Source organism: Mus pahari, chromosome 23 (genome assembly GCF_900095145.1).
Source record: "Mus pahari chromosome 23, PAHARI_EIJ_v1.1, whole genome shotgun sequence".
Classification (NCBI taxonomy): domain Eukaryota; kingdom Metazoa; phylum Chordata; class Mammalia; order Rodentia; family Muridae; genus Mus; species Mus pahari.
Window position 1 is genome coordinate 10,654,092 of NC_034612.1, and position 10,460 is coordinate 10,664,551.

The 10,460-nt window shown below is 49.6% G+C and overlaps 1 pseudogene; it reads right to left on the reverse strand.

Moving 5' to 3' along the window:
* Positions 1-3,637: 3,637 nt before the first annotated feature.
* Positions 3,638-8,864, reverse strand: LOC110313136 (annotated as a pseudogene).
* Between the last annotated feature and the right edge of the window lie 1,596 nt (positions 8,865-10,460).

Below are 10,460 nucleotides of genomic sequence, written 5' to 3' on the forward strand. Positions count from 1 at the left end.
AGCCTGGTCTACAGAGTGAGTTCCAGGACTGCCAGGGTTATACAGAGAAACCCTGTCTCGAAAAACAAAACAAAACAAAAAAAATCATAAGGTCTAGTTCTTTCCAGATAAACTGTGCGTTGGGCACCAACACAACCCCTAAGCATTTGCTCATTACATTTATCCTGAAGGCTGGGCGTGATAACACATGCCTTTAGTCCTCGGAAGGCAGAGGCTGGAGGATCTCTTGTGAATTTGGCACCAGCCTCGTCTACATAGAGGACTCCAGGACAGCCAGGGATACATAGAAAAGATCCTATCTCTAAAACAGTAACAACAAAAATCTTTCCCAGCGCCAGGGGGCTGCAGCCAAACCCCTGTGACAGGATTTCCCTGGTCCAATTACATTAAAACATTAGTGCGGCAGGAGGCCTGTGATTGGACAGGGATAAGGAAGGCGGAGCTAAGAGTTGCAGAGCCGGAAAACATCTCAGTAGAGAGGGAGAAGCCAAGAGGGAAGCGGACAGACAGGAAGAACCTGAACGAGCGAGGTTTTAAATAGCCACAGGTGGTTATGCTATCATAAACGTTAGAATAGTTGGGGTAATTTGTCTAATCTAGCACGGGAACTTGGCTCGTCTTTTAAAAGTATTTCCCGCAACATACCCTCATTTGACGGAGAACACAGAGATCCCGGTGTGGTGGATGGAAAGGGTGTTGTTCAATGTCACAGCAGGACATTGAACACCCTCTGGCAGGGTTTAGGAGCCGGATCCAGGACAGGGTGGCCTCTGACCTACCCGTTGGGAGGCTTGGTGCTGAGAATTCAGTGTCTCCCTGGGGCGCTGTGTGTGTACACGTGTGTGTCAAGGTTTGTATGAAGATGGGTCAGCTGGGAGATCTCACCTGAGGCGTCAAAATCAGTAGCAGGATACATTTTCTTTGAGCACGTGGGGTTTGCCTGGTAACTTCCTGTCCCTGTGAAGGTTCCCTGCGTCCTAACTCCTTGCAGGAACACCACCCTCTTCTCAGATGTTTGCCTATTTTACAGACCTGGGTTCTGTTTCCTCAGCCGACAGGAGCTCAGAGTGTGCCCTGTCCCTGGGGACTGTGTCTGTGAAATGTCCTGGTGTTCACACGCCTGCATCTCTCTCTCTGAGCCAGCAGCTCCTGATCCCCAGTACCCCAGTGCCTCCAGGAACCCCCTACACCTCAAATATCTCCTCCTTGATTTGGTTGGTACTATTAGGCAGTGGGGTAGGGGTGGAGCTTCTGGAGGTGGGGCCCCATGGGAGGGGAATGTGGCCTCAGAGAATGCACATGACAGTCCTTAGCAACAGAACAAATGGCCAGAAATTAATATGAGAAAAGACCCAAAAGATCCGTGTTGGGAGAGGATGAAGCTCCACTGCAGAGACCTTGGCGTCAAGAAACGCCAAGATTAGAGTTAACCTCACAGAGTGCAGATGTCATCCCTGAACTAGTGCCTGTGAGCCATGGTGCTTGTGTGTGTGTGTGTGTGTGTGTGTTCTGCTGAGCAGTGACTTTGGATGGTGTCAGAGCAGAGCTTTCGTCAAGGCCAGGATGAGCATGGGGCTCAGCTCTCAGAGTGTTCACCCAGCATGCAGTGCCCTGGGTTTAACAGCCAGTGTCAAACTCTGGCCTCCATATACGTGCTTAAGAGCACGCGCACACGTGTGTGCACACATATGCACACAAACAGCCAAACATGGTACTGAAAAAGGCAATGCAAGTCCACTCCTCCTGACATTATAGCAGGCTCTCCAAGGGTGTGGGTTGTGAATAATTTAAGATTCACAGCTTGAGATTAAGAAAAAAAGGAATACTTACCCAAAAATTTAACACACATACATATACACATGACATATGTGGCTTATCTCTATCTATCTCTATCTACCTACCTACCTATCATATATTAATCTATCATCTATCAGTCTATAATCTATCATCTCTCCATCTGCTATCTATCTATCTATCTATCTATCTATCTATCTATCTATCCATCTTCTATCTTCTATTGATCTACCTGCTATCTATCTTCTATCATCTATCTACCATCTCTCTATTATCTATTATCTACTATCTACTATCTATCTACCTACCTACCTATCTATCTAACTCACACTACTTGAAAGGAAAGAGACAGAGAAGAGGAGCTGAATGATGGCTTTTGTGGGACCATTTCACTTTCTCCCTGTGAAAGGCCCCTGTGAGTTGTGCTCAACTCAGGAAGCTGGTGACTCTCTGTGGCAGGACTGAAAGCCCACCCTCACCTCACACTACACACACACACACACACACACTACACACGCACGCACACTACACACACACGCACACTACACACACACACTACACACGCACACTACACACACACGCACACACACACTACACACGCACACTACACACGCACACTACACACACACACTACACACACACACTACACACACACACGCACACCACACACACACACACATACGCACACACACACACACGCTGTCCAAATGCAAGCAGAAAGGTCCTGAGAGAAGAGAACTGCTTAGCCATGATGATCTTGGTAGTTGACTTGGCTCTGACATGCCACAGGCAACTCGGGATGATGTCTTTAGGTCAGGCCTCATGCATGCTGGGTAAGCACTCTGCCACTGAGCCACATACACCCTCTCCCTCTGTCAGACACTAGGCAAGCCTTTCCCTGCTAATCCATACCCACAGTTGCCATTTTTGATCTTAAAGGTCCTCATCTTTCCATTCCACCATGGGCAAATGGGATGCAGGCATGACAGATCATGCATGGAATTACATTAGTGTGGGGGAGATGAGGGAAGACATGATAGGTCCACAGCTTGGCAGGGGACCACGGGCCATTGTTTATTAGAACCCTGTGTATCTGGGGGTATTCCAGAAGGGCAAGACTGGAATCATAGACCAGCATCACTGGTCAAATAAACAGCTCAGATAAAGTACAGGGATAATGTGGTTTGCCCTATGGTGCAGGGGACACTGGGATTCCTGGTCCTCGGGGAGAATACATTAATTCGTTTTAGTTTAATTCAATGCATTTCGCTTTAATTCAGTGCTTCAAATTTTTTATATATATATTTACGCACATACACATCTAAGTTTTAAAGTCATAAATTTAAAGTGCCGGCAGTTTTATTTTCCTGCACTGCCATAAACCCAGCTTGCTTGTTACAGAAACACTGTACCTTGATGCACACTGGCCAGATTCCCAGGGCTCCAGGGCCATGTGTACTGCTTAAGAGTTTCTGTGTGGTCTGAGGACTCCTCCCTCAGAGTGCACACCCCCTTCATGGCTTGCTGTGGTCTATTGATGACGATCAGACACTATTGGACAGAACGTCCCAACAGGTGGACAGATGGAAGTCAAGCTTATGTTCTTCTCTGGCCATCACAGCCTGACTCCCAGAGAACACTGTTGGAGGCTAAGGCAGACAAAACAGGCTGTGAGGAAGGCTGTCCGTGGGCAGGCAGGGAGCAGAAGCCTGGAGTCTGATTCACAGGTTGGATGCCCCTCGCTGGAGCCTTGAGCACCATCCTGTCCTCTCTAGGTCAAGGTCTTACAGCAGAGGAGGCCGTGACCCTGACTCTGGTGCCTTCTAGGCAAGCGCTGCACTGCTCACAGGAAGACACATTATTGTCTCTCTGGCTGCAATGAAAAACATACCGACATGTCAGGTGCCTGCATTCCTTCCAGGGGGATGTAAATCAGCCCTGCAGGTGGGTACCACGACTGGATACCTGGAGCTCCTCAGAAGAGGGTCAGCACAAATGGGGGTAGGAAAGATGGCCTGATGGACACCTTTATGACTATGCCAATGAGGGCCCATATGGACCCACAGGCAGGCCCTTCTTCATTAGTAGAGCTGCCAAATGGGAGACATGCCTTAGCCATCTCTCTGCAGGACAGCACTACAGGCCACTGTTCCCACAGTGGCCTCACCCCATGTCCCCTATCACTCCCTCCTGACCCTCTGTGGTTTCTTTCTCACATTGTACCCATGTTCATCCCCACCCCGAGGTCACATGTGACATCACCAGTTCCCTAGCATTAGGCAGACCCTCCCCCAGGAGGGGAGAGGTCCAAGTGCAGGTCCCTCTGTGGCTCTGTGGCTGTGACACAGCCCCACTAAGTCCCATTGGCCACATGACAATGAGACAGGGAAGACAGGCTGCTTCATGGACCTGACAGGGGCTTCAGAGTGCATGGGATCCCAGCCCTAATGCTCTCTAGCGCAGTGTCCCTGAGCCAGTGGCCTTAGCTCTCAGAGTCTGTGTATCTGTTTGTCTGCGTGCACCTGTGTATATGTATGCATGTCCACGTGTGTAACAGCACAGAGAAGAAGGTCAGAGGACAATATGGTTTCTTTTCTCTTTCCTTCTACCCTATGGATTCTAAGGACCAAACCCAGGTCTTCAGGGTTGGCAGTGCCTTTACCCACTGAGCCATCCTGCCAGCCCATGATAGCTCTGAATGGTGCTAAAATGGCTGTAAAAGAAGACAAACAGTTGGCCTCCACAGGAGTGTGGAGACCTTTATCAAAAGACCTTGTCTCAGTGAGAATATTCTCCCAACAGATGGAGGGGCCGAAGCTGTGTGCAAGGGGACAAGATGATGACAGGGTCTCACCAGCACATCCCAGCCATTCACCAGAGACATGTCACAGTTCCTAAAGAAATTTGAATGTATCCACATCTGAGCCTCCTTTGCCAGCAGGTCCCATGCCTGTAAGTCTGAACCAGCCACGTTCCTTGTTGGGTCTGCTGGATCCAGGATCAGAGGCCTGCAGAGCAACATTCAGGGAGGGAATTGAGCAGCTGAACAGTGCCTCAGATCCACTTCCCAGAGGCAGGGGAGGAGCCCAGCAGAGCATCCCTATCCAAAGCTTGGCCAGAGTCCCTGCCCCANNGCATACACAAGACTGGAGGGATCCTTGGGCATGACCCAGAGGGCCTGGGTTCGAATCCTCTACCCTTTAGTAGCTGTGTGTCCTGGGGCAGGTGCCTCAGGCTCCCATATCTGTGACATGGGGAGAGTTGGACCAGCCAGTCTCATGGGAAAACTGATCAAACACAGGATCANGACATGTCACTCCCTAGGGTGACATAGTACTTTATTATTTACAGGTAAGGTCCACCTCAGGTCTTTGGCGCCTCATAGCACTTAAGATGCTGTTACTGTTGGAAAATGTCAGTCCCCACTCCATGTCCTCCCTTTCCTTTGCTTTTTGGGTGTGGACAATGTCAGAGCCTTGGTCTCCTCATCACAGACAAGGTAACCCATTAGGACCTCAGGTCAGTCAGGTGACAGCACCCAGTGCAGGAGATGCTGCATTGACACAGAGCTCACACGTCTCCCTTTTCCCAGGATTGCAGCCTGACACCCATGGGGAGCAGAGCCATGTGGGGACAAGCTACCTGGCTTTTTTGACCCGTCTTTGCAGGTAGTCAGAGATCTCTTCATGTCGAAAGTCATAATACCATGTCCAGAAGATTCGAAGCCACTTGTACTTGGTGACCAGTTCTAAGACAGTTCGGAAGCACTGGGCTGTATGGAGTCCAGAGCTGTCTTGGGTCCCACTTTCCCAGGCGTAGACAGTGAGCAGCTCCAGGGCATACTGTGGGGGCAGTGGCCCCTTCAGTTTCTCCTTACACTGAGAAGAGAAAGGCAATGAGAAAAACAAAAACAAAAACAAAAAAAACCAAAAAAACAAACAAACAAACAAAAAACAAAAAACAAAAAACGGAGCTTTCAGCTCTGGTGTGGGGGACACTTCTCACAGGCTCAATTCAGCTGCCACAAGATAGCCTTACAGACATAGTTTCACCCAGCCACACCTAGTCACACAGATTCAGTCTCTGGCCCCTCCTGTGCTATAGCCAAGAGCTGAGTGATTGAGACTGATCCTGTGTGCTCCACAAAGATAGCATTCATTAGCAGGCACAGGCAGAATCAGGACACCTGGAGTGACAGCTAGGAGTGAGGGTGGGGGTGGGACATAAGGAGTGCTCACAACTGAAGGTTGATCCTGGGCTTTGAAATGGCTGGGAAGGGGCCAGGGAGCTGGTTCAGGGGTAAAGCGCCTTTCTCCCCATGCAGGGCTGAGAACTAGAGGGTCAGATCCCCAGCATCTCCAAGAGCATCAGGCTCTTGAGGAAGCTGACTCCTAATCCTAGCTCAAAGGGCTGGGGGACTGCAGGACTGTCGAGAACCGCTGATCCATCACCAGTATGTCATGACATACTGAGGGGCCGTGTGTGCCTGCAGACCTGCCCTCACACTCTGACCTCTAAATTCTTAGGCAGACAGAAGCACACACAGATACAGTGCTCCCAGGAACAGATATACACAACACCTACACACACCTTTAAAAATTATTCCTGAAAAATAATGAGAAATCACCCATTGAAAAAGGCAATGGCTTCAAATGACAGAAAAATAGAAACCATCGAAAGAGACATGAAATGTTTGCAGAAGAAGAAAGCAGACATGCAGAGATACAAATATAGCAGCTGCCATGGAACAGCGTATTAGACACAGCTGAAGAGAGAGTCAGGTGAGTAGAAGGTGGACTAGAAGAAATCACTTAGAACAATCATGGGAATTCCTCCCTCCCCATTCCTTCTCCCTCCTACAGCATGATGTCCCTGGCTGTTCCCCCAAACCCAGTTTCTCTGAACCCCACTACTCTGCTCCCCTTCTAACCACTTTTCCTCCTCCATTTTCTGTTCTCTCCCCTTGTGCCATTTTTATTTCTCTTTGTCAACCTGACACAGAGAGTGCCATCTGGAGAAGATGGACCCACAACTGAGAAAATGCCTCCATTAGCCTGGCCTGGGGTCAAGCCTGTGGGGCATTTTATGATCAGTGTGGGAGGGCCCTGCCCACTGTGGGCATTGCCTGTCCTGGGCAGGTGGTCCTGAGTTGTTTGTAAAATCAGACAGATCGCCCAAGGGTCTCAGTCAGCTATCAGAGTTCCTCCATGGCCTCTGCTTCCCTCAGAGGTGGAGTGGGATACAGGAACATGAGCCAGACAATCCCTTTCCTCTCCAGTTTACTTTGCAGCAGCATCTTTACCACAGCAGTCAGAGGAAACTAGGACAGACACTGGTCCTAGGGAGGAGGGGCACTGCTGGGACTGACCCGCCATGTTGCTCCTTGGGAGGGTTGAGAAAGGATTCTGGAACTTTGGGTTGAGAGTTGAGAGCCTACCAGGCTGTTTGTGGGAACTTGGAAGACAGGAGCGCTGAGAGGCAGGCAGAGGAGAGAGGCTGCAGTGAAGTTTCAGAGAAAAACAAGGACCCCACCTGGGCTGTTTGTGTGCTGTGTTTGGATAAAGAATCAGTAATTTCTCATCAGCTGAGAATGGAAATCAACTCTGATTAAGTAGAGAACAGCAGGATGGGGCCAAGGCTTCTAGCAAGAGTTTCCTCATGGTCGGCAAACAGAAGCCATGGTCCAGGGGTCAGCCATACCTGGGACTGCAGAGATGCCTCCCAGGTGGCAAGTCCCATGAGAACTGTAGCACTGAAGGGGCCTTGGAGAGCAGCTGAGGCCTGGCACTGAGAGAGGCCAGGAGAAGCCATCGGTGAAAGTGCAGCCTCAATGGCACTGGAGACCCCGAGAGACTGGACTCGCCCTGAGCAGGAGACGACCGCCAGGAACAGAGCAATGTGAGAACAGAGCTGGCCTGAGCCTGAGACCTGCTGTGTGTGCTGTGGATGGCAGAGCCCGAGAAGCTCAGAGAACTGCGAGCCCCAGGTATCAGATACTGAGCCTTTGCTCTGCTGGGGTTTCACTGGTTTTTGGTTTTGATGTTGTTTTATTTATCTGATTGTGACTGTGACCTCTTGCAGTAACAAAGAATTTAACTAGTGTTTTAAATTGTATATGAGCGCATCCTTGAGAGATTCAGCTTGTTAAATATTGAAATTTCAAAAAAAAAAAAAACCCTTTTAGATTCCTAGTGCTAGATTGTTTTATGGCATGATATCAACACATCTTTGCAAAACGTCAAGAATGGAAAAGTTATTGGTCAATAGAGGTATGTGTGAGAGCATCCATTTGAAATTGGATCTTTTGTGAAAGTGAGTTTTTGTCAACTAGATGTAAGCTAGGGTCATCGAGCAGGAGGCTCCCTTAATCAAGAGGAAATTCCTCCATCAGTCTGGTTTAGGGTAGTCTGTGGGAACATGTTCGTGGTCAGTGATGGACATGGTTGGTGCCATGCCTGGGTGTGTGCGCTCTATAATAAAGCAATCTGAGTGAGCCATGGAGATATAGCCAGTGAGCAGAATTCCTCCATGGTCTCTGCTTCAGGTACTGTCCTGACTCCCCACAATGATGCACTGTGACTGGGATGTGTAACCAAGTGAGACCTTTCCTTCCCAAGGCTCTCTTGCTCATGTGATAAAACTATCATGTCATAGACAGCAAGCTAGAATAGACCTCTTCTCTGTCCCGAATCCCACTCTCTACACATAGGGTCCACAGGATCTGGGTCAGATGCCTTACCAGTTGATACCAGTGCTTGACCAGACGGATGAGATCCCAGAGTTTGGGCGCACGATATCTCAGGAAGTTCTGATGGAGGTCGGCGAAGCAGATGGAGAACTCACCCTCCTTGTTCAGTGTGGTGCACTCATGGATGAGTCGGGCGTAGATTTTGTTGTAGTTACTGGACTCAAAGGGCTTGCAGTGTCTCTCATCATCTATGAAGGAAGTTTCATGGATGTTTAGACCCAACCCTGATCTAAGAGTCTTCCATACCTCTAGGGTCACAATCACTGTCTATGGGGTTCAGTGGACAGGGCAAAGTTTGTCCGCAGCAAGCATCGCTCCCCATACAGACATGAGCCCACCACACCTCTGGACTGTGTAAGTGAATTGACCTACAAAAATCTGTGGCAGCAACTGCTCTTAGAAGGGTGCCTTACTCACAGATCTGGAGACAGTGGTGGGAGGAAACGGCACACTGCTGTCACTCACAAGAGAGCTACACAGTCCTCTGTCAATGGTCAACCATGCTGTGGTGAACCATGGAGCACCCTACTGAATTTGTGTATCATATCTCCTGCTTACAGTCTCTGCCCTATTTTGAGATGACTGTGTGTGCGTGGATGTGGCAAACACATATTCAGAGGTCACAAGACGAGATGGAAACTTCCTTTATAGTTTGCCACCCCCTCCCTTGGCAGCAGGGTCTCCCTGTGAACATGGAGCTTGGCTGGCATCCATCAGGCCGCAGAGACCCTCCTGTCTCTGTTCCCATAGTAACAGGGATACAGGCCAATGGGTGGAACTTCCTAAGATTACGTGGGCGTTGGGGATTTGAACTCAGGTCCTCATGATTGTGCAGCAATCACCCATATCCACTAGCTATCCTTCAAACTTTTACTGTGACAAGGAGCAGGCTATGGAATTGATGTGTGTGTGTGGCTATGTGTGTGTGTGTGGGGGGGGGTGCACTCTAAGGCAGCAGGCTGAGCCATAGGTGTTTTAGGTGTGTAGCCATGGTTACAGCAGGCCATACCGTCAGGCTTTGGGGTTGCCACAGACCTAAATCACTCAGTGATGGATCTTGGGACAAGTCAAGTCTCCCACTGTTCCAAGAAGCTATGAAGAGCTTATTTACTAGCTCACACAGTAGGTCTCATTTACTAAGTAACCTGGGTTAGGGCTGCGGCTGGGGCCCTCTTTTGGGCTGCTATCCACAAGAGCATTCCCAAGGCAGTCCTTCTAGAACAGAGTTCTATTCCACTGGAAAGCTGCCTCAGGCTGGGGAAATCCATGAGTAAGACAGGCTTCTGCAGGAGCCGCCCTCCCAGCTCATTTCCGGGTCACCCCCTCTGAGCCCCCTCCACTGAGCAGGGTTCTAAGCCTCTTGCAGCTTCCCACAGCAGGCTGCCCTGGTCCTACTCCCAGGCTGGCCCTCTCAGTGCCTGCTGCCTGAGACTCTGGATGGTTTCCATGGCTCCCCTAAGCCAAGGATGGGCTGTCAGCCTGCCTTGTATCTAAGTTAACAGCAGCAGTTCACACAGTGGCCAGGAGGGGGTGGTGTGCTTTCACTAACTATAAAACCTCAAGTATTACCCAAGCTCTCCAATCCCATGCAGTTTTTTCATGGGTGTTCCTGGTTTTCTTCAGGTTGAGTTGGGCAATTTGTAATTTTGGAAACACGCTGTGTGTCAGTCAGGTCTTGGTATCAGAGATCTTAATGTAGAGGATCATTAATGTTCAATTCTGTAACACGCGTGTGCATGTGGAAGTTTGGGGTGTGTAGGGGAGTGCACACTTGAAATCCCAGTGCTCGGCAGGTAGAGACCAGAGAATCCCTCAGGCTCACTGTCTGACTAGATAGGTGGACACGAAGCTGGCTGATCCGCCTATCTCAAAACAAGAAAACAAACTTGCCTGGCTACTAGGTGGTGGAGGAAGCTCA